General features: G+C 45.5%; 1 long non-coding RNA gene across 1 annotated transcript in view; it reads right to left on the bottom strand.

The window, feature by feature from the left end:
* The window catches only part of LOC141577716 (uncharacterized), a 106,562-nt gene extending 90,251 nt beyond the window's left edge, over positions 1-16,311 (bottom strand). The window contains exon 1 of the long non-coding RNA XR_012507048.1: positions 16,102-16,311. This is a non-coding gene — a long non-coding RNA (uncharacterized LOC141577716). The remainder of the gene's footprint in view (positions 1-16,101) is intronic.
* Positions 16,312-17,325: the final 1,014 nt, after the last annotated feature.

Here is a 17,325-nt window from a genome sequence, read left to right as displayed (position 1 = left end):
TCCTTCACATGAAATAATCCATTTTCCCCCTCAAAATCAGGCCCTCCAACGTGCTCCCTGCTCACCACCTATCCTGGAAGCCAGTGGGGTGACCCTGAGCGGGTACAACAGTGTTATAGTGTGTAGCTCCACCAGCCCCTACATATCTGTTCCACAATCTGTCACCAAATCAATGACTTTCATCTTGGGAATCTCTTTCCCTAGTTAAGGGCTGATCTCCTGATGAAGCGGGAGGGGAGGCAGAGCGTGCTGGGATCCCCACCTGGAGGTGAGCGCCCAGCCCTGTCCTGCCCCATGTGGCTTTGTTGATGTGTATGTCAGGGTAGCAGGATGACTTCTTGGAAAATAAGGAGCATCCTTGAACTGGAACAGAGACAAGTAAGTTTTCTTGGGGGGTGGGGTGGGGATTATGGACTGAAAATGGAAGCAAAAATTATTCAGAGCTAATCCCTATGTTTTTTTTTTTTCTTCTCTGGTTTTCAGAACTGGGATTTTACTAAATTGGAAGTAATTAACAATTAAATCAGATGGGAAGAAGTTTTGAGGCTGAGGTGGGAGGTAGCTGGTTTGGGCTCCAGTCACTGTGGACCACGATGCCAATCCTGGGGTAGAGGGGACCAGGCAGAGGAGCTCAGGAGGCTGCCTCCTTGCCCACCGCCCGAGCTCTCCCCACACATCCTAACAACTGGGACTTGCCCTGAAGCCTAAGTCCTCCTGCTCCTAGTTCTCAGTCCACTGTTCTCCGGGCCATACCCGCCCCTGCTACTACTTGAGGTCTAGCCCTACTCCAGTCCTCCAACAGCCACAGCCACAGAGGTCTATCTCCTCCACTTGAGTTCTTCAACTTCACTCCCCCAGTCACTCCCCATGCTGCCAGGAAGCCCCAGAGGGAGCCAGGAGTGGAGAAGAATGCTGGGCTTGGCTCCTGCCATCCCCCAAAACAGACTCAGAGGGTCACCCCTGCACGCTCAGCCCACCACCCCTCCCCGACCCCAACCTGGAAAGAACAGAATAGCAGCTGAGCCAACTCATGGTTTCCTCCTCCCTCTGTGGCCAGGCGGCATCCCAAGTGATTGTTTCAAAGGCCCAGGGAGAGAGCTGAGCTCATAAGCTCCGGCCTCTCCCTACCCCAAAGCTTGGGGCTGCCAGCACCTGGAGGAGCTGCTCAAATCCATGGGAAGCACTGGGAGGAGGCCAGGGCCCTCAGTCAGTCAGGTCAGTGCTCCCCAGTAATCAACCCACAAGTTCTGCAGCATCTGGACTCCTCTGGCCAGGGCAGGTGGTGGGAGAGCCTCCTTCCAATGGCCTTTGGCAGCTGAGTCAGCAAGAGGCACAAGACCTGCTGCAGGGCAGAAGGGCCGGTGGCGGCTGGGCTTCAGTGATCATCCTTCGTGTGGGCATGAAGCGCCACAGCTCACAGAAAGCTCTCACCTCTTCTCTCCCCTCAGTCCTCACTGTGCCCTGCAGGGTGGAGGTTGCTGTTATCAGTGTTCCCATTGGACAGGGGGGACACGGAGGCTCAGAGGGGAGAGTGTCAGAAGTGTCTCAGCAAACAAAAAGCTGAGCAGCTGCACATGGAAACCATCAACAAAATAAAAAGGCCGCCTACTGAACTGGAGGAAATATTGCAAATCACATGTCTGAAAAGGGGGTGCTATCCAAAAAATATAAAAAATTCATACAACTCAATAGCAAAAAAAACCCAAAACAAAACCTGATTTAAAAATGGGCAGAAGACCTGAATGGACATTTTTCCAAAGAGAGACATAAAGATGGTCAACAGGTATAGGAAAAGATGCTCAAAATCATTCATCTCTGGGGAAATGCAACTCAGAACTACAAGGTGTCACCTCACATCTGTCAGAATGGCTATCATCAAAGGACAAGAACTAGCAAGCATTGCCGGGGGTGTGAAGAAAAGGGGACCCTCACGCACCACTGGTGGGAGTGTGAATTGGTGCAGCCACAATGGAAAACAGTGTGCAGGAGCCTCAGAGAATTAAAAATACAACTACCCTGTGATCCAGCAGTTCCACTTTTGGAATTTATCTGAAGAAATAAAAAACACTAACTGGAAAAGATATTTGTACCCCCATGTTCATTGCAGCATTATTTATAATAGCCAGGATATGGACACAACCTACATGTCCATCAGTGGGTGAATGGATACAGAAAATATGATACACACACACACACACACACACACATATTATGTAGCTGTAAAAAAGAATGAAATCTTGCCATTTGAGACAACATGGATGGACCCTGAGGACGTTCTGCTAGGCGAAGTAAGTCAGACAGATAAAGAGAAATATTGAATGATCTCATTTAGATATGGAATCTAAACTACAATAATAATTTAAAAAACCCAAACCAGGCTCATAGATACAGAGAACAGATTGTGGTCACCAGAGGCGAGGATTGGGGGAGGGCAGTGAAATGGGTGCAGGAGTCAAAATGTACAAACTCCCAGCTATTAAAAAAAAAAAGCCGTGGGGATATAATGTACACATGGTGACTACAGTTAATAAAGCTGTATTGCATATTTGAATGTTGCTAAGAGGGTACATCTTACAAGTTCTCACCACAAGAAAAAGTTTTTCTATAACTATGTAAGGTGATGGATGTTACCTAGACTTGTGGTGATCGTTTCACAACATATACAAATATCGAATCATTATGTTGTGGACCTGAAACTAACATAATGTTATATGTTAACTATACCTCATTAAAAAAAAAATTGAAGTAGAGCTGCTCATTGCTTTGTGGTGTCTGGATTATACTCTGAAACAGTAAAGGACCTTAGTGAAAATCTGGTGAAATTGGAATAAAGTCTATCGTTTACTTAACAGTGCTGTACCAATCTTAATTGCTTCGTTTGGACAAGGTACCATGGCTATGCCAACAGTGAGGGAAGCTGGCTGAAGGGGAAGTGGGAACTCTTCGTACTATTACGATGGTCTAATTGTTTGTGTCTTCCCCAAATTCATAGGTTAAAATCCTAATGCCTAGTATGATGGTATTAGGGAGTCAGGCCTTTAGGAGGTACTTCGTCATGAGGGCAGAGCTCTCGTGAAAGAGATTCATTCTCTAATCAAAGAGGCTCCAGAGAGCTAGCTTGCCCCTTCCACCAGGTGAAGACAGAGCAAGAAGTCGGCAGTCTGCAGTCTGCAGCTCTAAAGAGGATCCTCACCAGAACGCACACAACCAGGCGGGCACCCTGATCTCGGACCTCCAGCCTCCAGAGCTGTGAGCAATGAATTTCTGTTGTTTATAAGCCTCCCAGTCTATGGTATTTTGTTATAGCAGCCCAAGCAGATTAAGACTACTATCTTTGCAAATTTTCTGTAAATCTAAAATCACTCAAAAACAAACATTTTATTAAAAAGCAGAGCTGGGAAGGGAGGGGATAAAAAGGAAAAGCCAGAAACAGTACTTGACTTATTTCAACTCAAGTTCAGGATCCTTTCCATGTTTTTCTGCAATTGCTATTGACAAGAATGTGCAGAAATGGAAACCCTTGTGTGTTGCTTTTGAGAAAGCAAAATGGTGTAATCACTCTGGAAAACAGTTTGATGGCTCCCCAAAAAGCTAAACAGAATTACCATATGATCCAGCAATTCCATTTCAAGGTATAAACCCAAAGGAATTCAAAGCACGTACCTGAACAGATACTTGTGCACCCATGTTGACTGCAGTGTTATTCACAAAAGTCGAAAGGTGGAAACAAGCCAAGAGTCCATCAGTGGATGGATGGGTAGGGGTGGGTATAGCTCAGTGGTAGAATGTGTGCTTAGCATGCCTGAGTTCCTGGATTCAATCCCCAGTACTGTCATTAACCAAAAGAAAGAAAAAGAAAAAGAAAGAAAAAGAAAAAGGAAAAGGAAAAGGAAAAGAAAAAAAGGATGAATGGTTAGAGGAAAATGTGATACATACATACAATGAAATAGTATTAAGCCTTAAAAGGGAATGAAATTCTGACACATGCTAAAACATACATGAACCTTGAAAACATTATTCTAAGTGAAATAAAACAGATGCAAAAGGACAAACATTGTCAGATGCCACTTAAATGAGGTATCTGTGGAGCTGGGTGGTGCTCTCTGAAGCCGCTCTGAAGTCCATAAAAACCCCCTGCTCCTGGGCTTTCCATGTGCCTGGAGCTGACTGGCACCCTTAATCCTGACTCCCCACTCCTGGACCCAGGTATGCCTGCATTTCTTCAGGATAAAAACATCTTTCCTTGATGTGTGTTTACCCTAGCAGAACTAACTGCCCCCCAGAAATGGCTAAACTTACAATACCCTAGGCAGATAGGCCTCAATACACATCCTGCCCTTACTGGAGTCATAAATCCTATTACTTAATAGTTCCTGACAAGCCTCACCTCACCTGTAATCAGTTGGGTACCTGTGCACGAGCTGAGCACACAACCCCCCTGTTCACCAACACTTCCCACAAAAGACCCCAGCAACTGCCCCTCGGTGCTCACACGGGCACCTCTCATCTGTGTGGCCCACTGTTGCCTGGAGCAGCCTATCTATTAAACTCTTCCTTTGTTTCTTAAACATTTTTCTTGTCTTCGGTAAATTCTTTTACCACCCACAACACAGGCCCGCTGTGTCCCCCACAATCCCTAGGAGAGTCAAATTCATAGAGACAGAAAGTAGAAATGGTTACCAGGGGCTGAGTGGAGGGCCAAGCCATTGCTTGACGGGTACAGGGTTTCAGTTCTGGATGATGAAAAATTTGTGGAAACAGAGAGCAATGATGGTTGCAAAACCTTGTGAATGTACTTAATACAGCTGAATTGTACACTTAGGGATAATTCAAATGATAAATTTTATGCTATGTGTATTTTACCACAATAAAAAGTGTTTAAAATCACAGACTTCTCCTTTTTCATCCTTGAAAAGAGACTCTGAGTGAGGACTGAGTGAAAATGGGACCCGGATAGAGAAACTAGTTTCCTCTTGGGGGAGATTAATCACCCCCTGTCTACACTCAACCTTAAGGGGGCCTCCTCCAACAAAACCCCAACGTATATCCCCTCAGGAAGTCACTAGGAAGGGTAGAGCAGTGAAACTGTCCCACTTCACATTTAAACCCACTTTTGGGCAAGTGGCCACCTGCCACCCAGGGAGCATATGTGAGGGAACAGCAGTGAGCAGGCTGCGGGGGGGGGGGGAGGTCTCCTGTCTCTTCCCAATCCTTGGGCACCTCCTCCCCAAGTCTTTCTTAGCCCTCTATCCACGGGTGAAGGCCCTGTTAAGGTAATTTGTAAGAGTACATGTTTTAGCTGGAAAAATAAACCTCTTAAGCAATCTTTATTTTTTGACCATCAATTCAATGCAGTATATAAGCCTGTGTTTCCATTCCCGTTCGCTAGCCCTTTGCACTTACTGCTTTGTTTTCTTCTATACCTGTCTGACATCAAGTCCTAGCTTGGAATCTCCCCGAAAGACACAGACTGTATTTGTGTTTATATTCCCAGGTATTAGCCAGGTAGGTGCTCAAGAAACTGTATTGAATAAATGATAGAAGAAGCAAATGCGTGGTCAGTCAAGCAAATGAAATTGTGTTTACAGCCTCTCGTTCTTGCACTGACAATCTATCATGATGTCATTGGTCTAAACAAATGCCTACGGCTTCAGCTGTACCATCTGAATCTCTTACACACCATGTTTGTTAACACGATCACTATAGGCTTTCAGCCTGAGAACAGGCATAGTTCTAGGACAGCCAGGTCTGTAAGCACTTCTTACACACCCGAGACACCTACTTCCACTGTGACTGGCATGCACGGCTAACACCTTCCCTTGCTGTAGAGACCCTCCCAGTGGCCTTTGCCTCCAGAAAACCTTCCCCACCACTGGCTGATCAAACCCTTTTTGAGTTTCCTTATCCCACATACTGGGCCTGAAGACCTCCCGGGACGTTTGCTTCTCTTGTTACTTTATGGATATTAATCTTCTGTCGTCAACAAGACTGTCCCTCCTGAAGAAGGCAGTCAGGGTCCTGCTACTTTTGTGTCCTGCGGGATCTTGGACAAACTACATAACGCTCCTGAGTCTCAGAGTAAGAAATGTGGACAGTGACGTCCTCCCCATCCCTCCATGGGGGAAGTGCCAATGACACTCTGAAGTGCTCCTAAATTAATACCCTCCAGAGCAAAGATTATGTCCCTAACTGCTTTATGTCTCCATCAAGCCCGGGAGAGGCTGAGTAGCTATTATAAGTCCACAAATATTTGTTGAATTGAATTTTTTTCTCCATTACATTTTTAATTGAGATATAATTCATCTACCATAAAATTCACCATTTGAAAGTATACAATTCAGTGGCTTTAGTGCACTCACAGAGCTATGCAGCCATCACCATTCCATAATTCCAGAATATTTTCATCACCCCCATCTCCACTACATTTGACTTTTAATGAATCAGAGTACACTTTGACTACCTCTCAATAAACAGAATTGTTCTATTTTATAATCACTAATAGTATTTACTACGTGTCAGGCACTATTCTGGGCACTTTATAAAGAATAAACCCTATGTGGGAGGTCTCATATCGGCATCAGCATCATTCCATGTTACTGATCAAGAAACTGAGACATGGAGGGGACAGGAATCTTGCCCAAGAACACACAGCTAGAAACGGCAGAGCTGAGATTTGAACCCAAGACACCTGAGTCCACACTCCTCACAACTCCTGCTACCTCTAAACCAGAGCATTAAGATTTAACAGCCAACCAACCAGAAAGAAGCAAACACATAACCCTGAAGCATTAAGAGCCCATTTTTTTCCTCCTTTATTTATCAGTCACCCTTGGCTGTGGGTTTTTTTTTTTCCTAAGCATGAATGAAGAACCCACCACTGGCCCTGGGCTGGGCTCTGTAAGTGACACAAAAATCAAGAAGACCTAGTCCTTGTCCTCCAGGAGTGAACAGTATGAAACAACAACACAGGGAGAAGGTGATATAGAAACTCGGACATTCAGACACGGAAGAGTGTGGCCGCTGGTGGTGGCAGAAAGCTGGGACATTGTTCCAAAAGGAATCATAAATAATGAAATAGTTCTGGGAAGTCCAGAGGGATTGTTTCCTTTCCTTAGGATGAAATTCAGATTTCTTAACATAGGTGAATTTGGTTGTGAACTGGGTAAATGGTCTTTTACTTTAAGCGCTTTCTATTATTTCATTCTAGGTAGTTAAGAACACATTGATCTCTGTTTACCTTAATAATACCACTTCCCATAATTAAATTAGCTATACACTGTCATTTTGAGGGCTGTTTTTAAACAACAGCACACACTTTATTTGATAGAAATGATGTCTCTGAAAAATAGTGTGTAGATATGATTTGAGGAATTCGTTGTTTTTTTTTAATATACAGTATATACTAGTAAACTTGCTATGGGAAAAAATCTGTAAAGAATCCTTTAGCAAGGTAAGAAGTCCTTTGAAATCGTACACACAATTACTTGCTAATTTTCCCTCTGAGCTCTGATTACCGTAAATATCAGGCATTCATTTCAAGAGACACTTGAATTTTGGCTGCTTTGTAATCTACACTTTGTAGCTCTTTGCAAAAGAAGTTGCACAGCCTAAGTTTGAAGTCCTGGACTCAACTAACATCTCCACTAGACTTTGATCCTAATGAAACCCTGGAGAACTTTAAGTGACTGTTACCTCAGATTCGTTGCCCACATATGAGGTCGTAAGGCATTTTTATAAGCAAAGCTCCCATTACTGAGAAACCCTGGGTTTATTTAGGGCTCTGAAGAACATTCCAGTCTGGTCTAGTGTATTTGTTTATAAAACATTTTAAATACCATATATTTTTTCCTACTAATCATTTAATTTAGGAGAAATTCCTTTCAGGAAATAATGCACCATCAATAATAATTTTACTGTATTGTGATAGGAAATTTTTGGTTGGTGAGCTATTTTGGGAAAGGGTGATTAAACCGCACAACATACTACACTGTAATTTGAGAAAAAACGGGCAAACCTAGAGAAATGCTATTTAAAATAAACTAGGCAGCAGCTCCCTCTTGTGCTGAAAAATAAGTACTGCAGCCACTGAATTAGAGTGTGAGCATCATAAAGCTTGCTTCAACAAAGACGTTTCCCCAAATGTTTTAAGTGCAAGAAAAACATAATGCTTAGTAACTCTTTATTTTAACTAGCACACCCACCACAATGAATGTTTAATTAATCATTCAAACATTTATTAAGCACTTACTGAGTACGGGGACCTAGACACTAGGGTGATCACACAGTTGCTGCCCCCAAGGTGCTCACAGAGTTCGGCCCACCTAGATGTCACCTTTCTCATAATGTTTCTGCGGCTGTGACCTCTGCCTGCTCTCAACTTCTCCCTTTCTCCTCAGCCCCCACCTGAGACTGAATCATCTCCTGCCACTCCCCTACTGTCCTCTCTTTATCACAGTCAGTCATTTTCTTCTCGCCCTGCTGGATTGTAACCTCTCTGAAGGCAGAGTCCAGATCTGACCCACTCTTAGTTTTCCCACAGCCCCTCAGTCCGCGTCTGCCCAGTCTGTATTCAAAGGCACACCTGTTCAATTTAATCCAACTAAATTAGAAAGCAACAGAGCTAATTAAAAACAGGTTCTGATGGAAAATGTCTTTCAGCTGCTTTGTACACGTAACTTTCAGAAATGGAGCAGCTGGCCATGGTTTTGTTGCTGCCAAAATGCACGTTCAGATTTTCGCATCAATTTCTGTACTAATAATAAGAACACAAGTGTGTACAGCATGGACGGACTTGGAGGGCATTATGCTAAGTGTAATAAGTCAGGCAGAGAAAGACAAATACTGTAAGATACCACTTACATGTGGAATCTAAAAAAATACAACAAACTAGTGAATGTAACAGAAAGAGACAGACTCACAGACTTAGAGAAGGAACTAGTGGCTACCAGAGGGGAGATGGAAGAGGGAGGGGCAAGATGGAGGTGGAAGATTAACAGGCACAAACTAGCAGGTATAAAATAAGCTACAAGGATGTATTGTACAACATGGGGAATATAGCCAATAATTTATAGTCACTATAAATGGAGAATAACCTTTAAAAATTTGTGAATCACCGTATTGTATACCTGTAACATATAATATTGTATATCAACTATACTGCAATTTAAAAAATATGACATTATAAAATAAATACATAAATAAAAAACGGTTAAAAAAAAAAAAAAGGACACCAGTGGAAGGTAAGATTTATTCTACCCTAGAATCCATGGTGTCAGAAAGAGTTTGCTCCATCACCTTCCTGCCTGTCGTGAAAGGATACAGGAGTGCATCCTGGGGTTCCTGTGGGCACCATGTCAGGTACCTGAATGTGAGTGCTTGCCTTGGCCTAGCCACCTAGGGTGGCCAATGTTTTAACTCAGTGGTTCTCAGACTTTGGGATTTCATGTAAGAGTAAAATATCTTAAAGAAAAAAATTTCAGGGACTGACATGAGGTTGCCAATATCTTTTTTTAATGAAAAAAATTTTTTGGCAATATCTTATTTTGCTAACTATGAATAGTTTTTAAATCATCATTTATTATGATCTTCCTTTTATGAAAAAAAAATTTTAACACCAAAAGTAGGACAGTCATAATCTCAGAATAGAGAAGTTTTTTCTATTGAATATATTTAATTCCAGTTCTGGACCACACACTTGGATCAAAAAATTGGAGAAAGAACGTGGAGGATGGAAATGCGGCCACACACCTCACCCCCATCCTCTGCCCACCTTTCTCCTCTCTTGGCTTCAGAGCTTCTTCTCATTTGATAATTTCCTCACTCAGATTTGCCTTGCCATATGTGAGAATGAGCAAGAAATATCCCTGGGGAACAAGGACTAAAGTGGAAACCAGCTGACCCCAAAACCCAAATGAGGGGATTGTCAAATGAAAAGGAATTCTGAATTCAATAGACGAGAAAGGTGGGCAGAAGATGAGGGTCAGGTGTGTATCCTTGTGTCCACCCTTCACTTTCTCTCTCCAATTTCTTAGTCCAAGTGGTGCTCTGGAGAGCACGGGATGGCCTTGTATGGATCACGGGGAAGAAGGGGAAAGAGAGGAGAAAGAATTGACCCCACTTGCTGGGACGGCATTTCTCTTCTCTCCTGACCACAAGGTAAACAGCACAGAGTAAGAGCTTGCAGCTGTCTTGTGTTTTGCTTTCTTGAAAGGCTTTCAAATAGTCTATTCTACTTGATCATCACAAAACCAAGCCATATGATGTCCGGAAGGGCCTGAGGGTGGAACCCTCTCACTCCCAATCCAGGACTCAGATTAGAGAGAGAAAAGACTCTCTGTTGCTCCTCTTACAACAGAGAGAGAGAGAGAGAGAGAGAGAGAGAGAGAGAGAGAGAGAGAGAGAGAGTGTGTGTGTGTGTGTGTGTGTGTGTGTGTGTGTGTGTGTGTGTGTGTGTGTCTGTGTGTGTACAGGGGCTTAACCCAGATTCAATGTCTGTGAAAAGACTCTCTGTTGCTCCTCTCACAACAGACTGTGTGTGTGTGTGTGTGTGTGTGTGTGTGTGTGTGTGTGTGTGTATATGTACGTACGTACAGGGGCTTAACCCAGATTCACTGTCTGTGGGCAGCAGTGGGAAGGAAACCTATTGAGAAGTACTGGAGACCTCAAATAGCTTGCATCCCTCATGTCACTCCTTCAATTGTCTTAAATACCTCGCAGAGGGAGCCCCTCAGTGAGGGGCCAAAGGGGTCAATAGCCCCCCGAGGCGAGGCCCCAGCCAAAAGGCCAGCCTTCCCAGGACTCTTCTGCAAAAATGACAGCCTTGGTGCTCACATTGGTCTCAGCTCTGCAGAGTCTGGGGAGAGCCCTGCCACCAACAAGCAGGTGTCCTCTGAGTCATCCAGGAACTAAGGTGGAGCCCTGGCCCTGGCCCTGGCAGCCCCTCCCCAGCCCCCCTCCCTCCCTCCCTCAGCCTGGTGTGCGCGTGGCTGTGGTTCATCTCCGTCCTTCTCTTACGATCTTTTCTCCCACCAATGGGAGAGAGAAAGCTCTCAAATCAGCTTTGAGCTAAAAAGAGAGCAAATGAAGAAAAAGACCTGCTAATCTTCAACTCTGAACATTCTGGGTAAGTAGCATGCTGAGAATATCAGGATTGAGGGAGACACTCAAAACTTTACGCCAGTTACCAGTGACTGTCCCCCTGCCTTTAGGGCATTCAAAGTGCAACTCGTCACCTCACCCTGAGCTTTTCAAGCTCCTCTTCATCTTCCTCCCAGAGGGCTCATTCCATCCTTAATCTCTTAAACCTCCATGCCCTGAAAGGGTCCAAGGTTGTCTCCAAGATCAGCATGTCTTAGTCATCTTTCCCTCCGGTTTCCCGGGAACTTCCCTTACCTTCTGCCATTCCCCTCACTCTCACTTGGTCTCTCTTCCCCCTTCTCCCAAGGCCAGCCCCAAAAGAACCCCAGTGACTACTGGGGGAAAGAACCAATGCTACAGTTTATTTCTAAGAGGCAAGACCCTTTCATGGCATTGGCTGTGACAGAGTTTTACCTTTATGACCTAACTTCCTGTGATTCGAGGCTCTGAAGTTACCAGACAAGGTACAGTATATCCAGTTAAATTTGAATTTCAGATAAACAACTGACTTTTCAGTATAAGTACATTCCATGCAATATTTCAGACCCCGTGTTACAACGTGATTTCTTTTGTGTCATGATTCCTACTCATCTAGTGTGAAATTCATAGGATTTAAGCTACATTAAGTCATTCAAGATGAAGTCACAGTGGCCAACATGACCTTCCATGTTAGTTGATTTGAAACATCTGGTATAGGACTGTGGTGTCTTAGTGCTATAAATAAATTGTGTTACTTTACATAAAGAAATTATTTGGTAATGTCCACAGAAAAACTTCACTGGAACAGAAGGAGCAACTATAGAAACAAGACCCCCTGAGATGCAGCCCTTACTTCCTTCTGGCAGAATCCTGAAAATGAGACCACTGAGTCCAGTGACTTGAAAGTTCTTTGCTGGAGGCCCTGGCTCTGAGCTGCTGAGAGCTGCTCCGGGGGTGATGCCTGAGGCCCTGTTGGAGCAGAGGTTGACTTCCCACTCACACTTGTCAGAAGACCTGTTACTGGACCAGAGACCACTGCCCTACTAAAATGCCTCCTCCCCAAACTTCTCCTAGGAGTGGATCACTACCCACCCTCATTTTCTCCCTATTTTGACTAACCTGTGTTGTGTGTTCATTGTATGCAATGAACCCAGTGATTCATGATGGAATATTGGCTATGTTTCCTTTATTTCCAACCCCATGGTTCTCACCAGGCCTCCACTGGGCACTGTGACTCAGCCTTTCTTTGCTAAATCTGGCAAACCCATCTTAAACAGATGTAACAATAGCAGTGACATACCACTCACTGAACACCTAGTATGTGTCCTTTAACAAGGGAGACATGTGCCACTTTGTCAGGGACAGTGCCACCAGGCTGGCCGTCCTGTGGAACTACCCACAGCCCCTGTTCATGCACTCAGGTATCTGCACTGTCATGCACTTTGGATACTTACAAAGCATGTTTCCTTTTTAATTCCCATGACAACCCTACACAAGGAGTTTCTATGACCTTCATTTTGCAGACAAGGCAATTGATTTTCAGGAAGATGAAATAACTAGCTTCACATTATACAGGAAGCAAGGAGGTAGCAGTGTCAGGGTTCCGGCACTGTCTGCTCCACTCAAGGCCCTTCTTGGGCCAGATGCTGCCGCTCTTAGGAGGAAGGACGCGGAGCCAGGGTGAACAGAATTCCCAACTTCCACAGGGCTCACTTCCTTGACCAGTCACGGCCCCCCCGGGACATGGAATCAAAACTGTGCCCACCTTCATTGCAAGTAATTTTTCTCCAAGCAAGGGGCTCCCTCCTCCCCAGTTTAACTGAAGTAAATGAAAGGTTCTCCACTGACTCTGCAGAGAGAAGCCACCTGGGGTTTGGGGAGACTGTTTATACATTAAAAGGACACACTTCTCTTGGTGACACCAGAGTCACTGAGAGAAACTGAGAATAGGGTGTTAGAGGCAACAATGAGATAGGATAACACAGCTGTCTTTCCTTCATTTGGCACAGCTCAGGTTAGCAGGCCCAGGACAGACAGACATGAGGCTGGGTTTCCCCTTTGGTCATTATGTTCATACTTACAGTATATTTCCGTCCTTTATTCACATAGTGCCCCAAGCATGTGTGCTCACTATGTGGAGGCAAAATGCTAGACATTCCACAAACTTGCCAGTGAGCTAGAGAGAGGAGGCCCTGCCCTCACGGGGCTTAGGGTCTAGTGGGGAATCCAGGTGAGTTGCCTGGGGAGGGGTCAGGCTGGTTTACCCCCCTGGCCCTGCCTGCTCTCTCTCCTTGGAAGGGTTTGGGTCCTGTCCTCCCTGGTACCCAGGTTCTAGCCCAGAGAGCTCCTGCCCCCCGATGGCTGAGCAGCAAGAGGCCTTGAGCTCCTCTGGGTCAGGGACACACCTGAGCCCCCAGGGTGAACGCTAATCAATATGTCTCCATTGATAAAGCCAAGCGCTAGCCTCTGCCTGTCCCTTGGCTGCACAACTCAATGCTCCAGCATCCCCAAGAGTGAGGCACAGTCTTTGGTCCAATTTGAATAGAGGGGACACTGGGACTTGGAACTGACAGGTGGCCAACCAGGTCGCACAGGCAGACCTTGCTCCAGGCCAGGGTGCCAGAACGGGAAACTGGCAGCCTGGTTCCTGCTGAACCATGACCCCAAGTGCAAGGGTCCGGGAGGGGTGAGAGAGCAGAGAGAGCAAATCCTGATGAACACTTACCATGTGCAGGCACCACCCTAGGCACTCGGCATATGTGATGTCATTTAACCACCACCTGGGCCCTGTGAGCCAGGGTTTTACAGATGACAACAGAAGCACAGGGAGATTGAGGACCCTGTCCACAGTGACATGGAGAGCTGAGTGGTAGATACTGCAGTGCTTCTATGTCCGTGCTTCCCCAACTTGAACACGCATGTGAATTACCTGAGGATTTTGCTAGCCTGCAGGTCTACACTCAGTAGGTCTGGGGTTGGCCCCAAACCTTCCATTGCTCACCAGCTCCCACGTGATGCCAAAGCGGCTGACCCATGGGGCACATTTTGAGTAGAAAGGCTTTATGCTACCCTGCTTCTTGGTAGTTCAGCTGCCTTTTTACTCTCAATGAGGCTTTTCCAAATGGCTCAGTGTGTCAGTAATAACTTTAGCTAATTTCTGTTGAGTGCTTACTCTGTATCAGGCCCTGTATTAAGAGCTTCCTGCGGATTAGCTAATTGTTTAAATGAAGTAGGATACAATTAATGTCCCATTTTACACTTGAGGAAACTGAGGTGCGCAGAATTTAAAGAACTTGCTCAAGGTCACAAAGCCAGCAAGTGGCAGTGCTGGTCCCATTTGTTCTTGCAGCATGCCTGGGAAGCAGGGAAGGGGAGCTTTGCTGGCCCTTTCTATATGTGGAGAATACAAAGGTGAAGAGATTGTTCAATGTTTTAAAGCAAGGCCTGGGATCCATCTGGTTCTTATAACACAAAATCCAATGCATTTTCCCTCTCCCCCAACCGAACCATGAGCAAACAATTCCAGTAAGAGATTCTTCCTTCAGACAGATCTGAGGGAGTCCTTAACCAATCCATCATCATCCCCCAGGGACTCGAAAGAACTTCCCTAGCTCAGCTGTCTCCCATTTCAAAGTCCATTATGCTGGTTAGAATCCCTGGAGGTCTGCAGCATCTCAGGGAAGTAATCAGAAGCCTCCAGGACTCCTGGAAAGGCCCTCCCGTTGCAGACCAGAGGGCATCTTTCCAGGGTTACTTATCTCTAGGTTTAATCAGCGGTGCCAGGTGTGTCAGGCCCAAGACCTGATGTGAACTTTCAGTGACTTTGTGCAAAACTCACAGGTCGTGGTTGTTTTCCCTCTGGGCCCATCATTCCTCAGCCCCGCTCCCCTCTCCTTTCAGTCTTGTGCCCCTCCCATCTTTATTACGCCCTCTCCTCTTTTCCAACTTGCTTTCCATGAAAGGATCCTTTGCATTCTAAACTGATGACTGATAATGTTTAAACAATTTATCAATTTTGCCAGGTGCTGGGAGTGGGAATGGAGGATTTAGAGAGTCAAAAGATTTCTGCCCTAGGGGAGGTTACAGCTTAGTAGGGTAACAGATACAGGAAGAATTTCAGTAGAAAGAAGTAACTTCTCAGATGTAGGCACCTCAAAGGCACTATGGGAGCCCAGAGACCTTACCAGAGGAGATGCTATCACAGGTGAATTCTGAAGATGGGGCAGCCAGTGGGAAGGCATTCCAAGCACCCGGAAGAGCATGAGCTAAAGCACAGAGGCATGAAATAGCTCAGACATGCGGGAGCAGTTCTATACTCGGGGGCATAATACGTAAAGCAACGAGTGGCCAAGGACAAGACTGGAGAATAAAACAGGAGGAATGTCAAGAAAGTCCCCAAATGCCACATCAAGGGGCTTGGACTTGCTTCCCCAGATAGTGGTTCTCAAATCACACCTCGGGGTCCATTTTGGAAGCCAAACATGGACAGCCGTCTGAGCTCCCACCCTGCAGACCCCTGCTCTTCCACCCAGGCAGCTCTGCTTGGTTGGCTTTCCATATTTGGTGTTCTGCAGAATCTTGTGTGACATAAGAGTTCTACGGTCAAAAGACAAGGGCCGCCACTGCTGTACCTGACGGGGCACCATCTCAGAGGAACTCGAGGCTTCAGGGATTAGGGAGAGGCTGCATTTGGGGTTTTCTCCGGTTGACGTATGGCCCAGAAGTACTCTCTCCAGGCCAGAAAGTGGCCATTTCATTTCCTAATTCGAGCTGCTTCCTTCTTCCCACGCAGCTGAGCCACCTCACCCCTCCCCAAACCGGCCCCTCCGAGGAAGTCCAGCCCACAGGGACTTAGCACTCCAGTGACCCTTGATACGAAGCTCTACAGGTTTGACGGGCCCCTCGGTGCTGCCAGCACTGACCTTGCTGATGAAATCTATCCATTTTAAAGCGTTGCTGGGCCTCCCCAGGCTCACAATGACTTACCTCCTGGATTAGCAGCCCGCTTAAGTCAGACTCATCTTCCCCTCCTGCCAGAGGACCTGGCCCTTCCAGGGCACCACGCCTGCCTCCCCGGCCTGCCTGTCACTTGGTCAGGTCATGAATATTCCGGTTCTTTTCTACTCTCCAGAAGCCAAGTCCCTCAGCCCCTAAACATGGCTGCTGTTCTGCAGAACCCCTCACTGCAGGCCGCCCGCCCACCCGGCTGGTACCGCCCCCGTCCCAGGAGGGCGGCCTCAGTAATTCACCCTCCAGCACCGCCTACCAAAGAGTGCTCAAGCCCCGCCTCCCGCCAGAGACCCACTGAGCCACTTAAAGCCAACTTTCGCAGCGGGAAAGCATTAGAGAGCAACAAGTATTTTGCATATGCATAGTATCAATAAAAATGTTTGGGGATACAACACCCCCTCATAAATGGATCATGATTTACTTACAGATTATAATTACATATGCCTGTAATAATCCATTATCATACACAAAATAAATGAAAGCAAATCAGAGAGAAATAGTACCTTTTAAATGTTTTATATATTAATGGTACCAAAATTTCTGCTCTCACTTAAAAATGCAATGAACATATTTTCTAAGAGGACTGTAATTGAATACGCTTCATTTAAAAAAAATTAATAGACTATTTTGAGGGGCAGTTTTAGGTTTACAGAAAAATTAAGCAGGAAGTACAAAGAGTTCCAATATACCCGCTCAAAACCTTCCCTTCCCCAGTGCCCCCGATTAGTAAGAGCTCGTATAAGTGTGGTACTTTTGTTATAAAATGATGGGCCAATATTGATACCTTATTATTAACTAAAGTCCATAGTTCACATGGACTCTTTGTACATTCTATGGACTTTGATAAATGTTTAAGGACATGAATCCACCATTACAGTATCATACACAGTAATTTTATGGCCCTAGAGTCTCCCTGCGCTCCACCTAGTCATCCCTCCTCCATACCCCCATCCCGGGAAGCCATAAATCTTTTTACTGCTCTATTTTTTTTCTTTTTACAACTTTGGTTTAACTCTTTGTGTCAAATTGGATTCGAAGGTCCAATTCTAGGTTCACCGCTTGCTTTTGAACCACCTGTCTGGTATAGCAGGTGAAAAGGCCTCAGGACAGCTAGTGGCTCTGGACGAGAAAGGCAGGCACTGGGCACTCTTACAGGGAATTAGTAATTTTTTCACTCTCATTCACCTGTTCTGTGAAGGG

The sequence above is a fragment of the Camelus bactrianus genome, chromosome 5, assembly GCF_048773025.1.
Source record: "Camelus bactrianus isolate YW-2024 breed Bactrian camel chromosome 5, ASM4877302v1, whole genome shotgun sequence".
NCBI lineage: Eukaryota > Metazoa > Chordata > Mammalia > Artiodactyla > Camelidae > Camelus > Camelus bactrianus.
Note: the sequence above shows the minus strand (reverse complement) of the source record. Positions and strands in the feature narration are given on the sequence as shown.